General features: G+C 43.8%; 1 protein-coding gene and 1 long non-coding RNA gene across 5 annotated transcripts in view; one reads left to right on the forward strand and one right to left on the reverse strand.

Moving 5' to 3' along the window:
- Window positions 1–8,632: 8,632 nt before the first annotated feature.
- LOC120509258 lies at window positions 8,633–10,333 on the reverse strand. The gene is made up of 2 exons (XR_005629208.1): window positions 10,214–10,333; window positions 8,633–9,997 (listed from the first exon to the last, which is right to left on the reverse strand). It is a non-coding gene; the product is annotated as an uncharacterized LOC120509258 (long non-coding RNA).
- A 1,463-nt stretch (window positions 10,334–11,796) lies between these two features.
- KMT2E (lysine methyltransferase 2E (inactive)) overlaps window positions 11,797–17,756 on the forward strand; it is a 54,926-nt gene continuing 48,966 nt past the window's right edge. For all 4 annotated transcript variants that reach the window (XM_039723690.1, XM_039723692.1, XM_039723693.1 and 1 more), the window contains exon 1: window positions 11,797–12,086. The gene's annotated coding sequence lies outside the window, so the exon portion shown is untranslated. The remainder of the gene's footprint in view (window positions 12,087–17,756) is intronic.

Here is a 17,756-nt window from a genome sequence, read left to right on the forward strand (position 1 = left end):
AATTCTTCCCTTTCAAAAAGCTACAAAAGAAGACTGGGCATGAACATGTAGTTCCAAAACCAGATTCAAAGTAAAACACGTATCTAGTTAAAGATAAGCACCTTCCTTTCTGTACTGCAATCCCTCATTCTTCAGCCAGTATCCATTTCTTTATGTACTTCTCACAATCTGCTCACTGAATGGAAAACCTGCAGGCTGATTTCAGCAGTCTGGCAGGTGAAAACTTAGGCATAAAACTGCCATCCTTTGAGTTAGCCTTCAGTCCAGCATTTTCTTTTGACAATCAAAAATAACAATTTCATTCAGATACAGCAAAAGTACTGGAAGTTTTGAAAGAGTCCTTAAGTTTAAAAATAGGACAGCTTAAATCTTACATGCTATACTGTCAGCTTATACATACTACTAGCTGACCATGACATACAGAGTATACCTAGTTGTACACATACAAAGAGCTGGGGAAGGAGACAATCATGGAATAACTTTCTACTTCCACAGAAAGAAGTCTCCCAGTCACCCTCTCCACCCTGAGAGGCCAAATCTTACTCAAATTTCACATATGGGCAGGAAATCAAAATATACCACATGGCCAGAAATCCGCAGTAGTTCAGACATGAGCTCCCAAAGGGAAGGAAGTTATAGTTAAATACAAGTCCAATCTGTGTTTCCCTCCACAAGCTCCAGAGGATGAATGGAAAAAGGCTAAGCTTTCCTGCTGCACAACAGCTAGGAATCATGTGATTGTAGGATGTAGCTCAACTTGCTTGAAATAAGAATGTTACTTACATGCAGATCCCCTTTAAACTGGTATTTCAGAATTCCATAGTTGCATACAATGCCTCTGTTTTCATAATTTCTATGATCAGTAGATGACAGACATACATAGCCTTGAGCTACTTGAAAGTTGCACACTGTACAAGAACTACAGGTTAGGCCTGCTTATTTTCCAACAAAGACAGACAGATTTCAGGTTCCCTTCTTACAATCCATCTTGTTGCTGCAGTTAGGGACAACCCCTCCATTGATGATGTATTCAATTTCAAGCTTTTTTCAGTTCTCTTTTTTTAAATACTAAGTGAACAACAGCTTGGAGAACCTAAAAATGCTGATAAAAATACTGTTACAGCAACTGTTCTCTGGTTAACATCAGGAATACACTTTTTGGTTTTATCCACCCCTCTAAAGAGCTGCAGTTACTGGTAAAGGCCTCCATCACCCTCCCTTTGTAATCCTAAGCACAGTCATTCACACACATTGGTATTTCACACTTTCACTGGTTTACCTTCCCTGTGCTGAAAAACAGCTAAACAGGCTAAATGGACCTTGGGTATGTACTGTGTGTATATCCTATTTACAGAAGAATATATATTACATTCTTATTTTTCATTGGAACAGCCAGAAAGATCAGGAATCCCCATTCAAACATTTTTGAGAATCAAAGCTAAAGGAGTTTCAAAAAAGTATCACATGCCAGACATGCTACTGCTTAATGGGACTCAGAAATACATATTAAAATAAACGCTTACATTAGACTCACGTAACAGAATGAACTTAATGAAATATCTCATCTTTATTTATGATATGACAAACAGAGCAATATTTCAGCTTATGAACTACAGTAGAAGTGTTTCTTAGCAGTAAAAAAACCCTCTCCTTCACTCCAGTGCCAACTGGGCACATCCAAAATTCAGATTCAACCAAGAATCTCAGAAGCACACAAAGAAAAACAAGGTCTACTGGACCTGCTTTTTCGGACACCCAGTTCAGTTTTTCCTTTCCTCTTTGCTGATCTATTTCTATAGTAGGGACTGATGATGCAGAAGGCTAACACCAATACTAAAACACTACTCATTCTTGCACCATGTAAGAAAACCCCACTACATAAACTGTTACTTCAGATAACCCTTAAAGGCTTCAGATTTGAAATGTGATCCAAGACTGCAACGTGCTGTTTCTAAAAAATGCAACAGATGTTCTACACATATTAATACACACATCCAAAACAGAATGTGGAGCTTACTGAGTGCAATCAGCACACAAATCTTGCTCAATGCTATTCAAGCAAAAAGAAGAAGCACCCAGAGCAAGACACTTGGCTCGATACATAGGTGGGCTACAGGAAAAAAAAAAAAATCTAAACTTAATGCAGCATCTGCAGACACACAGAAGCACCTTTCAGCAAGTCACTTCTACATATCAGGAGCATTTGTAGACAGCTCAATACCTCTAAGGTGTAATATGCTACCTACAACTACACTGAAGGCTGTGAGGATCAGGCACAGGAGAAATTCTGAAACAAGACACAGCCACAACACTGAACAGAAAGTACATGAGCATATTCTTGTTAGGTTACACAAATAAGTGGAACTGATGAGGTTTGTTTTAAGTGAGTTAACAGTTCTATAGCCCATTTCACTGTCATTACATTACTGAAATTAAAGAGCATGTTTAAGCAAACAGACAAAAGGTATCATACCTATCATACCCAAAACATCTCCCTGCTTCACTCATTGTAGGATGAGCTTTATAATGCTAAGTTCCTCTCCTTCCTTTAAGCAGAAACACTCAGCCTACAAGGCAAAATTTAAGTAACTGCTCTTCTCCTTGGTTTATGTTAACTACTTCAATTTACTTAAAGGGGAACAGGATTATTAAGTAGTCATACCACTGAAACAGAAGACAAGACAAACTAATCTAACTAACAGTTGCACTTATAAGGCCACTAATATTTGTAGTACACAATCTGTGGGAAGTATGGAATAAGGGCTTGCCTATTCCAGAAAAAAAAGAAATCAGAAGACCCTGCACTGTCAACTCCTAGAAGTAGAGTAGGATTGGCTACAGCCCTCAGGCATCAGTCCTAATAGTACTCTGAAATTACAATTCCCTCCCATCAATTAGGTCTACACCAGCAATTGCGGGGTCCCAGGAGTGCCTGGAAAGAGTTCTAAGACACACAGAATTCAGTATGTTAATCTTGCACTGTATAATTCATTATACAGGAGCATGATTTTTTTTCTTCCTGTTCATAGTAGTTTCCCTGGTTTGAAATATCCCTGCCTGCCAGTTTTAAGAGACAAACAAAATCAAGTCTAAACGCTTGACTGGTATTCTTCATTTTTGGACCCAAACTACATAATATTCTCTGGAGTAGTCCTTCAATTCTGGAATTCCCTCTCCAGCATAGGAGTACATGAACACCAATATTTAGTGTCTGTACTTAGGCCCAGACTGAAGAAGGAACATAGGGAGAAAAAGTCTTAAAATATTAGTTGCCTACAGAATAGTTGCATTTTTATGTAGTTTTCCAATGTTAGTGAAAACGTAAAGGTGGCATACAGTAGTGTCACACAATTACACAAACTGGGCTACTGCAGATCAGTAGTAGATTAAGCAATGACCACTTCCCTGGGGGAGCCCATTCTAGTGCTCAACCACTCTCTGGGTGAAAAACTTGATCCTGATACCCAACCTAAGATCTCGTCTCAGCTTTATGCCATTTCCTCAAGCCCTGTCTCTGGTCACAGGAGTGAAGATATCTGTACAATCTTTTATTGTTTGCAGCTAGAAGTCAAGGAGTTGACAGCCCACTGCCACTATTTCCTAGTGATCCGTCACTCTCCTCTGCAACAGCAATCAGTGCAGTTCAATTCTACTACCTCTGAAGAGGAGACACTCAAGTGCAAAAATGACTGTTAGCTGAGCCCAGACATTATGGCTCCTGCATGGAGTACAGCCTTTCCTATGACCATGCAGAGATAGGGAAGCAGAAGTGTTTCTCAGAAACAGTTTAAAAATAGGATCTGACAACTGCCCAGCATGCCTTTATAAGCTTATGAGCTTGTTCCAGCATATGTATGCTGGGGTAAGGGAGCACAGCTTTGAAGATGAATTTGAAGTAGCACCACTCTGATAAAAGCAATTGTTTTGTTTTATGAAGAGTAGTCTTCTAAACCAGGATATTTGTGACAATGACATTCAGTACGATTTAATAAATCTCTAATTAGAAGACCCATAGTTGTTCTGGATGGAATTTGAGACAACCAGCTTACCCTGGCTCAACAGAAAAGACCACACTGCACAATCTATCATCAGCCTGACAAACTGGGCCACAAACACAGTGGCCCAAAATGAAGTGGCACAACCACTGCTTAGCACATACCAGGGAATAAAGCTGGTAAAGCACTTCTTAGACTAGAGATTAAATTGCTATCTCAGTATCACGACTAGCCACAGTCTGAGGGATTATTAAAAAAGTGGCACAGTTCTGTACCTCCACATTTTTTTACCTTACTTCAGTAAAATTCAGGGAATCATATGACAGTCCTGTGTCATGACTAACTGCTAAGTAAAGGCAGGAATGTGGAAGGAGGGAGTTTAGCACAAGAAGTGGATGCTAATGCTTCTTTCCCAGCTACCTCTTCAGCTAAAGTTCTTGTGCCCTCCACACTAGTTCTAACATCTCAAATCTGCCACACAAGCTAATTCTGGACTTGTATTTGGTTCATCTATAGCAGCTGTACTAGCAATGGATCAAACAGCTATCAAAAAATCCATATATGACAGCCAACTGGACAGAAAGATACTAACTTGGTCCATAAAATACTAAAATAAATTATTCACTATTTACCAATCTACTGAAGCTTGCTGGAAACAAATCCATTACTATAACCAGTGATACTCAATGTCAAAAGGTACCCATTCTTAGTGCACCTTTCTACTGCCAGAGACCATAGAATGCTTTGGGGTGGAAGGCACTTTCAAGCTCATCAAGCTCCTAGCTCCTGCCATGGGCATGGACAACTCAACTTGACCAGGCTGTTCAGGGCCCCATCCAATCTGCACCTGAGCACTTTCAGAACAGGGACATCCACAACTTCTCTGGACAACCTATTCTTATGCCTCACTATCTTCTAATCACCCCTTCCTAACATCCAATCTAAATCGCTCATCTTTTAGTTTAAATCCATCTCCTATCACTAGTTTTGGACTTGTATTTGGTTCGTCTGTACCTGCCCATGTAAAAAGTCACTCTGTTTTTCATAAGCCACCTTTAAACACAGGAAGGCTGTAATAAGGTTTCTCCTTCTCTTTTCTGTGTTGAAAAGCCCCAGCTCCCTAGCCTGTTGGGTATTTCTGTTTTGCGTTGTAACAGACCACACTGAGTAGGACTGCAGCAGTCTTCACAAGCTAAACCTTTGAAGAGACAAGATACACTGCTGCAATAAAGCTGCTGCTTTTCTACTTTTGAGTAACATCTACTGCATGACCATGCCACATTAACAAACTCACAGATGGAACAGTCACGGCAAGAAGTTTTGATTCACTTTCTTTTCCCGACACTTAATAAGCACAAAAAACCAGCAGCTAAGATTTGCTTACAAGGTTTCCGAGCTTACAAGGAACACAAACTCTTGCCTTCTGTGACAGGACCACCTTCAGCTGTACTTATGGGATGCCAGAATCTCTGGTTCAGTAATTTCCCAACTCTGGCACAGTCCAAGTCTCCAAACTGGCAGTATTGTCCCCCATTTTCTTCCTAAAGATCCTCAAAATGCACCATATTGCATAAACTGCCTATGGGCCATTCGATCACTGGTTGTTTTCATCAAAGAACTGCTATTGACAGCATTTCAGGGCTAGTGCTGCATTATGATCATGTCTGAGCATAACCTCACTTCTGAAAGTAGCTACTTGGAGATTAATACTGCTCTCCAAAACAACTAGTAGCTCATCAGAAAGACGGCAAGTAACAAGGTCATGCTGGAAGCAGAAAACAATCCAGTGCCCCACTTCACTACACAGAGGTCACAGCAGTGAACCTGGTACAAATTCCCACTAATTCCAGGATTAGGAGGCCACATCACAGCTTTAAGGTTGCTTCTTTAAGTGAGGAACTCAACTGTTAAGAATTGTAAATCAGCCAACAACCTATTTTCCTGCTACAGCAAAACCTTATTAATCTCAGAAACTTTTTCAGAAAGATTCATTGTAACACAAAGCCTAAAGCAATGTGCAAAGGAAGTTCTTGTCCTGCTGCTGTCTGAGCATTGAACACAGTCTATCCAAATCCAGGTGGATAAATTGATCAGCAGTCAGTCACTAGAACTCCTTTTCCTCATGCAAATAATGCAAAATCATTTGGCTAGTGACTGCTAGTAACCCACAGGCATCACTTTTTATGATTACCTAAGAACTCATCCCGTAAGAGTAATTCTTCACTGAATACCCCAGCTATTAGATTATCAACCACTTCTGGATTAAGCAAGCTTATTTCAAATTTTATCCTGTTCCAACAAAATAAACTTAAATCTCAAATCCTAGAAACACTTAACTAGCCTGTAGCTGAGAATAACACTTTACTTAATTTTACAGGTACCAACTCAGTGAAGCTGGAGTGCTCTTGCTACCTGCAAATGAAGGTCAATGTAGCAATGACTTATAAACTCAAAGTTTGGAATTTTGGTTGTTTTTTTTTTTGAGTGCCTGGCTCAGTGATTCTAGTTACACTAGCCAAAAGCCTTTAAGAGGTGCTCCTCGAAACTCCTTAATAACTGTAGCTTTCCTGAGAAAAAGCATCCCTAACTTCACTCACAATTAAAACCTGCATATCTCCATTTTCCCAGCAGGTGCTTCGTTCTGCTCCCATTCAGACAGGAATGTTTGTCAAGCCACACAATGAAGAGTCACATTAGAAAACCATCCATTACTATTAGGCTTATGTTTCATCCATTCTTCACTTCTACTTCCCCCATGATCACTTGCAGACGCAAGAATGAACAGCTGAAGAAGTGCAGGATCATCTTTCAGCATGAGCACTTTTAACTGTCTCAACCATGACATTAATGCACAGTCGGATCTATTACACTGTTAGTATCTCTCTCCTTTCTCCCCTAAATACCCTTGAACTCCTGTCAGTCCCTTTGTATGGCTGAAGGTAAACAACTGTTTAAATAACAGCTCTTAGCAAGGGCTCGGGCCACACATGCGTGCACAGACAGGCTACCAGGGCAGGTCAGAGCCACGAGTCTGACTGCTGGAGAGCCGCCAGCCCACTGAAGCAGCCTCGTTAAGGAACTAATTGCAGTTCTGTAGAAATTGTTCTTTCCCCTGGTAAGCTACCATAAATGTAAACTACACACCATTTTTTCCCAGCCTCCCTCTCCTACACTCTTTTCTTCCCTTCGAGATGAAAACAGCTTCCATCAGAATGGCTGTAGGACAAACGCCCCATCTCAACGAAATAACTAAAACCAAAATGTGTCTATCTCCTGCAGCACAAATAATTCAGAATACATAGGACAGTTTTGAGAGTGCACTGCAACACTACCAGAGCTACTGCTTCTTTCAAAATAACTGCTTTCCTGAGAACTGCTAATAAAAACAACCTTGCAACAAACAAGAAATTACTACCAGCTCATTAAAACTTGCCTTCATTTCTATAGATTCATAGAAGCACAGCCACACCTCTGTTCAGGTACTGCTGCAATAAGCTGAAAGTTACACAGAGGACTTTTGAAGTAATTTATTTCTTGCTTTTCAAGCAAAATCTGTTATCAAAGTGAGCTACCTAAAAGGCTGCTTTAAGAATTAGAATTCTAGCTGATTTTCTACATAAACTATTCTATAACATAAGCATTCAAACAATTCCTTCACAGTGAGACAAGCAATTACTGTTTCATAATTACAGAACACATGCCCAATAAAATGTTTCTTCCCCTCATCTTTAGTTGAAATTAATGTTCTCCCTTTAACATATCTGCAACGAAGTATTCACAATGTCAAGTCCCACATAAATCAGTGCTCTGTTAAAAGAATCACTGTACACTGAAAGCCTCTCTGGAAGCTTCCATTACAAAGGAGTATTTACCTTGTGTCATATGATGCCTACACAAGAAGAATCAGTAATCCAGTCATTTTAACGTTTGATCAACAAACCAACTGCCTCGTCCTAACACCATTTTCAGTAGGCTGATTTTTTTTGGTAACAAAAAAATAGGCACAGCCTCACAATCTCTAGGACTCAAGAATCTTGCTCTTTAGAGTCTACACAGAAGTCAGCTGGCACAATGCTCAGCTGGCTGACACCCAAAAGAGGGGAGACTGCTCTTTTAGAAAACAGAGCTTACACCCTAAAACCTAAGCTCAAATGAGACTACAGACGTCTGAAAGCTTTACACTGCCATCCCTAATTACTGCCTTCTCCCTTTCCTTCCTGGTATCCTCTATAAACCTACAAAGGAAAAATGTAGTGCTGTTAGATGCTTCCAATCCTGTTTTTCTACCCCTCCTCCCACAACACAGGGATGCCCTGCAGGCTCTATATGCGACCAATATGAACTACTTACAGTAGCTCCCAAGTCCCCAGTCAGTTCTTATATAACTGAACTCCACCTCACCATACTACTTATGTAACATATATTAAAGAGCAGCTATTATACAGAAATCTTCTCTATTAGTCACACACTCAGTTACTTTCATTCCAGCTCTCAAACAGCACATTTGTGAAATAGTCAAGCTTTTTTATCAGGTTGCTACTGTGGAGGTAAAAAGAAAAAAATCCTATCTATCCAGGAACAGACTAAGAATAGAAAAAATGAAACATTTCCAAACAGAAAAAACCAACACCCTTAAATGATCAACAACTTTTAGCTGTTAATTTGTTCATTGGGTTAGATACCGTGGCTAAATTTACATGGTGGCATACACGAACAAGACATGGGAACTAGCAATGAATTGCTTTGAAAATATGAGAAGCTCAACTAAACAGCAATAGGAGTTGCATTCCTTAAAGAAAAGAGTTAGGATTGGAAAACATATATTTTTCACTTCCCATCCAGCAAATATTGAATTTTTTTTAAAAGACCTGGAAAATATATTTGCCAACCTTTCAGGCCTATGCAACGAGTTCATGTGCCTATGGTCCTCAAAGTAAAACATGGGGAGTCCTCACAATATTTTCAGACCGTATTTTTCATTTGCACTAAGTACATACATCAATCCCCCTGTTAAGGATGCAGGCCGTCTGCGGCCTGTCGCTCCACAGACAGCTGCTCAATTCCTGCAATAGGATTCAACAGCACACAAAGAACAGCGATCCACTTTTCCTGTTCAAACAGAATAAAGTCATAAACACCTGAGAGATCTTCCCTTGCCCCCCCACCCCCGGCAGAGAACACTAGAACAGCCAAGACCTCCTCGTCACAACAACTCCGCATGGCCTGTACGTCTTCCTCAGCGGCTTTAATGAGGTCATTTAGACATCGCTTAAAACGACTGTTCCAGTAAGAACCACTCCATAACCCCCTGCAACTTAACTTCGAGCAGCACCGAGCGGGCGGCACTACCGTGAGCGCAGCCGGCTCCCACGCCCGGGCGGAGCCGGCAGGCACCCAGGGGGAACTTTCCCTGGCGGTGGGTAAAGAAAGCCTTGCGCAGAGAGGGGGCGGAATGGAAAGCTTCCCCCAAGAGGAGCTACACCCTGGAGGTGGGTGGAGAGTAAAGAGAGAAGCGAGAACCTTCCTCGGCAGCAGCTACACCCTCGTGCATAAGGCTGGTGGGGGAAGGGAACCAGCGCGGGACCGACGACGTTGTGCAGGAGGAGGGGGAGGGAAGCCCGGGCTCTCCCGGGCAGCCGCCGCCGCCGCCTAAGCCAGCTTGGTCCGCAGCCAAACCCCACAGGAATGCAACGCGGTCACATGACCTCCGGCGGACGTGCAACTCCCTTCCCTCTCCAGGGACACCCTGCGCCATCTTGTACTGACGCAGTTACAAAGGCAGGCAGGAGTTGCTCCCCTCTCGCTCGTTTCCCGCTCCTCTCAGCACAGCCCCGGCACTATTCGGGAAGGAGAAGCCCAGGCCTGGTCCCGCTTTTCTTTTCGCCAGCTCTTCGGGGACGCCCTGCCCGCGGAGTCTTCCCTAGCGCTGAGATCATGGCGCCCGTTTTCTCCCTTTGCCTCCCCCGGCAGCTCCCGACCCTGCCCAGCTGCGGCTGCCCCTGCTGCAGGATGATGTCAGCGCCAGCCAATCAGGGCGCGCCGGGCCACCCGGGCCGGCCCGGCCATTGGCTGCCGCGCCGCTCCCGCCCCCCTCCTGACTCGGGCTCCGCCGCGGTTCGCTGCGGAGCCGCAGCCAAGGCACAAGTGCGGGGAGGGGAATAGGAGGGGAAGGGAAAAAAAAAAAAAACCCTACACAAAAAACCGACAACCAAACCCACCAAGACGCCAGCCGCCATTTCGCGCAACAACAGGCAGAACCCGAGCGAGCAGCCCCAGCCAAGCGCCCTAAGGAGAGAGAGAGAAAGAAACAAGAGACACACGCACAGAAGAGTTAGACAGGAAAAAAAAATACCCATAGACTCCGCCATGATCACAAGAGGTTTAATCGCCCCCCCTCCTCCCTCAGACTTAATGCCCCATTACAGCCGCCTCCTTTGCGTCCAACCAGCTAGCAGATCCCTTCACCTCGGCTCCCTCCTGCCGCAGCAGCAGCTGTTTAGAGCCCCAAACTCTCTGTGCCCAAGGTGTGGGGGGACGCTAGTCTATGGCGCTGCTGCTAACTGCTTCTCCAGTCACCCGCAAGTGGCGGCTCCATCGAGGCAGGGTAAGAGCTGCCAGCCCAGCTTTTATCTGGTGCCCCGAGTTTGCGCACTGAAGAAGGCTCGCTCAGCCCCTGGTGGGCGTCGAACGAAACCCCAGCCGCCGCCTCCCCTCCCTCCATCAGCCGTATCGCTGGAGGGGCTGAAGCCGGGCAGGGCAGGCAGGGCGGCGTAGGGGTACAGCGGGAGCTGGGAGGAGATATGGTGGTTAGCAAGACGGGCTGCGTACGAATGGCCGGAGCTGTGCCTGCCCTGAAAGGCTGAGCGAGCTCCTGGCATTGGCAGCGCCCGCTGGTCTGGATGGAAGCGCGCCATTCCTACTCCCCGAGCGCCGTTCCCTAACGGGCAAACGAGGCTCGTTCGCTGCTTGTCTCATTCCCTGCAGAACAGAAATGCCTTCGGCGAGTGCTGTTGCACTCGCTCTAAGGAAAGAAGCTTTCTCCCACTTGCCTTTGAGTCCTAAAAGCTTCGGGGAAGAGTCTCAGCCTCGAGTGTCTTACTGAAAGTTTCAGTCAAAACCTCCTGAGCAGGTCTGCAAAAATTCCCGCTCCTTTCTCGCTCCCCTCTTCCCCTCCCCTCAGGTAGTTCTTCTGCGTGTGTGAGATCCGGCGGGTCTGCCCGGCTTTTCGCGCAGCTTAGGCCGAAAATGTGCTGTTAAAGATTCATAAAGAACACGTATGCTGACAGCATCGACGGTCGTGAGGAAGAAGCCGGAGGTTGGGGGTGTGAGAGCGGCCGAGGAGGGAGTTTTGGCGTTTATTCCTCCGAGGATGCAGCTCTGACTCAGACACCCTCGCTCCCGCCCGCGCTCGGCCCCACAACAGGCCGGGACGGAGCCCCCGCCCCTCCCGCGCGGGCTGCGCCGCCGGGGCTGCGGATCGCCCCCGGCGCCAGCCCCCGCTGCCGCCGCCCCTCCTCCGCTGCCCTACTTCCCTCCTCACGGCCCCCCTGCCCAGCCCCTGCCGCAGTCTGGTGCCGCGACCGCGCCCAGACCCCGGAGCCGTTCTGCGTGTTGCAAAATGGACTCTGAGGGCTCGGCGGGCGCGGGCTGCACGCCCGGCCCGTAAGCAAAATGGCGGCTGTTTGGCTTCGCCTTGGTAACCCTGCCCCTGTCAGGCGGGGCGGGTGAGCCCCGTGCAGGGGGAGGGAGGGGAGAGCGGACGCCATTTTCCCAGAGAGAGGCAGTGACATAGAAGGGAGCGTAGGAGGCTGGAGGGAGGGAGGCACGGCAGCAGCGGCGGCAGCAGCGGGGTTTGTACACAGGTCCCAGGGCAAAGGCGCCTTTGAGCTGGTCCCTGTAGGGTTCTGCGCACTGAGCTAGGTTTGGGGGGAGGGGGGGGTTTCCTCTTTCCCTTTCTTTTACTAGAGCCTGCTGAGGGCTGAGTCCTGCCTAGGGTAGGGATATCCGCAGTGGGACTGTTGCATTGTTTTGGTTGGGATAGAGAAGGGGCTCAGCTGAGGGGTCCTGTTGCCTGGCCTGTGACCATTACAGGTGAGTCTTTGGTTATTACCAGCATATTCTGCTGTGGGTGCTTTGGGGGAGGGGGGGGTGGAAAAAGGGAGTGAAATGCGACGGGAATGTCTCATTACCTTCGGTGCGAGTATAACTCCTTCCTACCCTGAAATGTGTTTAATTTCTGTTTAAGTTGCCTGGAATTTGCTTTTCCTTTTGTGGGGTTTGGTTAAAAAATGGCAGGCTGTCGCTATATCTTATGAATATGGCGGGTTACTGTAACTGGAGGAGCTGAGGAGAATTTTTTGGCAGTTACGCCAGATTTATGCATTATGCTCGGAAAATGAGCCAAAAGGAGCTATTATGTGACAACATAGGCTTCCTTGGGCTGGCGGTTTTCAGAACGGGTTTGTGCGTTATTGGGACTGCGTATTGAGTTTTACGAAGCTTGGGGAAGCCTATTCTTTTCCTCCATCCTGTATATTTTTGCTTTGTGGTACTAAAATGGCTCGTTATAGGCCTAATCTCTTTGCCTTCCACACCCCCGCCTCCCTGCCTGCCTCCCTGTTAATATCTCCGCTTCGTGGTGTAACCTGGACAAACGGAGAGCTGTCCCCAGGAGTTTCTGTGCCAATTTAAAAGGGGATCATTCTCCCCACCCCCTTTCTCCAGGCTGTGAGTAGTTAGACTGGTGCACCCCTTTCTTGCTTTAGTTTCTGCAGGCAGTGTTCGTGTTCCCTGGGTGGCATATTTCATTCTCTTTCCTGAAGCAGTAAGTGGTGGTGGGTTCGACCGTATTGCTGCAGACACCGGGGAAGAGAAACAAACGGTTCACTGTGTACTACTAAATAGGGGAGAGAAACATAATACAGCCTGATTATAAAGGTCCTGATTCCCCCATACTCGGCTGTTAGGGAGTGTGCGGTGCCTGAAAGCCCTGAGGTCCCTAAAATGCTACATACTACGTGTCGTCAAAAGCAGAAGTTCACTGCTGCATCTAGATTTACGAATGTTTTAGTCTGTTTATTTACAGTAGCTTAAAGGAATAATAACGAAGCATTTTTGTTACTCAGGGTTCAGATCAGAGAACACCAGCAGATATCCCTGGCAGTACTTGCAATGCGTGATTAATTGGTTATTATCACTATACTTTTGAAGTTAGTTTTTAAAAAATGTGGAGCAAATTTATTAATTTCCCTCTTTTGTCCTTTAGAGATTCTAAAAATGGCGGCCTCAGGCTGATGTTGTGGTAATCTAATCAGCTCGGGTCCTCCACACCCCATGCAGTGCGTTTGTCTGCAGCATATTAGTGTCTTACTATGTTAAAATGAAAAGGCTGTTCCCTTCAAATAACGTACAAAACAGCTCTTGGCTTTACTGCGATTTAAAAATGCTGTGTTCCAGCTGATTAATTTTATTGGTTATGTGTGTGAAAGGCAAGTGAACGAGACCACTCTTGTCGGGGAGAAGGGGGGTGGAAAGAGGCACAGACTCGAGCAGCTCCTGCGAGGGGTGTGTATGTGGTGCTGTAAGGTAATCTGTGTGTCGGTTCAGTAGATTGGAAAGGCTCCTGCGTTTGTGATCGATGCCGTACAGCTGTCTGTCCTACTAACGACACAAAATCAGGAATATTTATCAACGCCGGTCGTGGATTGCGATCGCTAAGACAGTCAGCTAAATTCTTTGTGGAAACGCATTTGTGAACGTCATGTTCATCTTCCAGGAAATACCTTCACTGGACATTGGTGTAGTAATTCCATGTATTCATAGGTAGAGAATACAGAATGAATTTAAGGGAATAATGCACGCGAGATTATAACCTGTTACTTTTTATTTAAAGACACAGAATTTCTTCTGCTGCCATGTAATTTTGGCGTTACATTTTTCAATTTATTTCATCTATTGCTCTATAAATTGTGTATGTGATAATACACATACGAGTATTGAGGGAAGGTGCGATTCGTAACGTCTAATTTTTTTCCTAAATGAAATATGAACCATTTAGTATCACCACTATAAATATGTTTGAGTGGGGGGAAGGGAGGTCACAAGGATTCATTATTTGGTAGTTGTAGTGTACTCTGATACATACTATAGCAGCTGCAAATTTTATGTTTTAAGCAACAATAACCAAAAATAAATTTTCACCTTTTCTTTAATGCCTGTCTTTAATCTTGTTCTTTAAATTAATGAGAGATGAATTCCTATTCCGGTACAGCTTTAGAACCTTCTGGATTTAAGAAATCAAAAGTGAGGTATTGAAGTGGCAAAGCTATCTTCAATCTCTGATGCATTTTAATTTGAATATCATTTAGAAGCACTGATAAAGGATTTAAGGTATACTTGAAGTTGACCAGTAAGATAGACTTTTAGGGTATTGTGAATGCATGCTTTTAGTGTGTTTTGAGGCCAAAGGCTGAGTGATTTCATTAATTCTCCAGTAATGTATGCTTCCATCATGTTTGTATTTATATAAATACAACTTTTTCTTCTAAGCCATGTCTTATTCTCTCTATTAAAAGTACATGAAAAAGACAAGGAGTATATGGGCCTTTATGGAAACCTTTTGCCTTTTTCTTTCCTTGTCTTCAGTTGAAAGCTCCTGTTCTTGATGCTGTACAGTCTGCAGCTCTTCATGGCTTCTGTCACGTTCTCAAGTAGACATCTGAGTGACAATTTGAGGAATATAACCTTGTACACTTTACAAAAAGTGTTTGGGGGAGGGTGATAAAATAACCCCAAAAATACTAATTTTAAAATTCTGCAGTTTATTTTATGCACTAAGAACCTCTTGGGAATTTAGAGATCTTCCAGAGTTTTCCTGTATGAGTTTTAATGAGTCAGTTTGCCTTCGTGACTCAGTTTCTCCATTTGTATAAACAGATCTGTGATTTGTTTTAAGGAGATGAAACTACAAAACTAATTCTACCTTTATTTTTAACTCCACTGATGTTTTTATTTATATATTCATAAATGAAATGCCCCCTCACCCCCAAAACTAATACAAGCTTCTTGAAAGAGGGAAGATCTGAAATCTAAATTCCTTCTAAGACCTGTTTCTGTTCCACAAACTTTGTGTCAGAAGTGCAATAGTATGGATTGGAATTATGAATCCATTTATGTGTCTTAAACTTCTTCATATCTAAAGGAGAAATTTGCTTAATTGTCACTTAGCCTTTTGGGGGAGTGTTTTTGCCGTCTGGGAAATTCCAGAGGGAAAATAATACTGACTCTTAAAACTAAATCTAGGGAAAGCTTCTCTTAAGACTAAGTAACTTCTTCAGGTTACTTTGAGGTAATGCAACTCCTGATTTCTCTTGGACAGTTTCAGCATACACAGCTGTTAAAGTTGTGTTGGAAAGCAGCAGAAATACAGAAATCAATGTCACACTGAAGGCTGAAGTGCCTCTCCAGTTCTGTTCTTGGTTTGACTAAGGACAGTCTTAATTTTGTATGCATGCTAATACTAATTTTAGTAAGGCCTATTTGTGGGACTGAGTTAAGGAGTGGTGTATGTAATTGTAGAATCATGGTATTGTTCTAACTAGATTAATGTAAATGAAGGTTTAATGAAAGTGTTTTGCTGTTGTCATGTGACATTTTAACAAAATTTAGTGGGTGGGGTATAGATGGATGAAGATATAAAATAGAACCCAATTCAGGCTTCCAATTGCAGAAATCCTAAAGAAGTGCATGTGTGTTATTTGCCTCATGACTTCATACAAGTGAGCATTTGTGAACCCCTCAAAAGCAGATTTTGTTGGACAGTGTTTTTTCAACAGGTACACTGTATATATGTTTCCACTGTGCAAATAGTTCTGATTTATTGCTGAGAGTGACACTTAAGGCATCTCTGGGGGAAAAAAATTTCCACAGATGAGAAATGTGGATTAGGGAAAAAAATCCTCAATTCTATGCTTCCAGATTCTGGATTATTTAAAATATTACTTGTAGTGGTCTCTTGAATAGTGCAAGATGGGTATTTCTATCTACTTCAGTGGTCACATTTTCTTTGTAACAGAAGGGTTGTACCCACAAGACCTAATCTCTTTGAGCATCCAAAATTGTGCTCGTGACCTTCACATTACAGAAAAAACCTGCTGTAGTTGTGTTCAAAGAAAAACTGCTGTTAACCTTTAAGGCATAACAAACAAGTACTAAAAGAAACCTTTTCAAGGCTTCATTACTTGCTAGGAGATACTGCGATTATATTTATTTCCTTTTGCAAATCCTAAAGTATTAATGAAACGGGCAAGATTTAAGCTGTGTTGGTTGCTAGAAAATTTTAATAAGGTTATCTGTATACTATTGAAGACAGGTTTATGTTAAAAAATATACTCTGTGCAATAAAACTAAGTGGTTTTGTATCTTATTTTTCAAAGTTAAAATATGGGTAAGAACTATAGTAAATTAGTGTCCATTCAAGATAGTGTTTCAAAAGTGAATGTGAAAAATATAGAAGCACACAGATTGCATCCTGTGCAAGTATAGTATGTTTATTACTTTTGCACATTGTATTACCAGAGTGCTATCTTTTGTTTCATGTGATAGCTCATACACTGCTTAGATGGAGATCCAGTGCTGTAAAACCTAAGTGAGACTTTAAAGGGACCAGCAGTTTTGCAAATCAGGCACCTAAAACAGTATTGTTCCTAGTTTGAGAGTTTAAAATTAGCACTTGGATAGTTTAGATACTAAAATTTCATATTGCAGGCTCAGGTTAAGGAAAGCTTTTTTATTTTATTCTCATTTGTGGTTGTGTTTTTTACATTTTATGCCATCATAATCTAGGTAATCATTCACTTTTTATATCTTCATCACAAAAGTAAATTGCCTTCAAGTTCAAAGACAAGATGATAAGACTAAATTTTAATGACATTATTGTACTTTATATTGCAACTTAAGAAGGAAACCCTACAATCTGTTGTTGGCCCCCTTATCACATAATGGTGTGAGCTGGAAGGGACCTTCAAAACCACTTTGTTCCAGCGCCCGTGCCGTGGGCAGGGACACCTTCCACTAGACCAGGGTGCTCAAAGCCTCAGCAAAGTGTGGCCTTGAACTTCCAGGAACGGGACGTGCTCTGCTTCCCTGCACAGCGTGTTTCTAGTGCCTCAGCACCCTCACTGGGAGCGATTTCTTCCTACCATCTAACCTAAATCTCTCATCTTTCAGTTTCAGGGGCTTGGTTTAAGCATTTGGAGCCTTCTCTTCTCCAGGCTGAATAACCCCTGCTCTCTCAGCCTTTGTAGGAGAGGCGCTTAGGCCTCTGGATTATCCCTGTGACCTCCTCTGGATCTGTTCTAACAGGTCCACTTCTTTCTTGTGTTGCAGACCCCAGAGCTTGAAAAAGAACTGCAGGTGGGATTTCTTGAGAGCGGAGGAGAGGGGCAGAATGACCTCCCTTGACCTGCTGCCCACACTGCTTTTGCTGCAGCCCAGGGCACGCTTGGCTTTCTGAGCTGAGAGCGCACACTGCCGCGTTGTGCTGTGCTGCTCCTAAAGCAGCACCTGAGAGCCTCTGTCCTCCTCAGGGCTCTGTCTGCACCCGTTCTGTGGCCAGCCTGTGCTTGTGCTTCCCAGACACGGCGCAGTGCCTTGCACTTGGCTGTATTGAACTTTGTGAGGTTCACACAGGCCCACTTCTCAAGCCTGTCAGGGTCCCTCTGGATGATATCCCTTCCCTCCAGTGTGTTGGCCGCGCCACAG

The sequence above is a fragment of the Passer montanus genome, unplaced genomic scaffold (assembly GCF_014805655.1).
Source record: "Passer montanus isolate IOZ18808 unplaced genomic scaffold, ASM1480565v1 scaffold50, whole genome shotgun sequence".
Classification (NCBI taxonomy): Eukaryota; Metazoa; Chordata; class Aves; order Passeriformes; family Passeridae; genus Passer; species Passer montanus.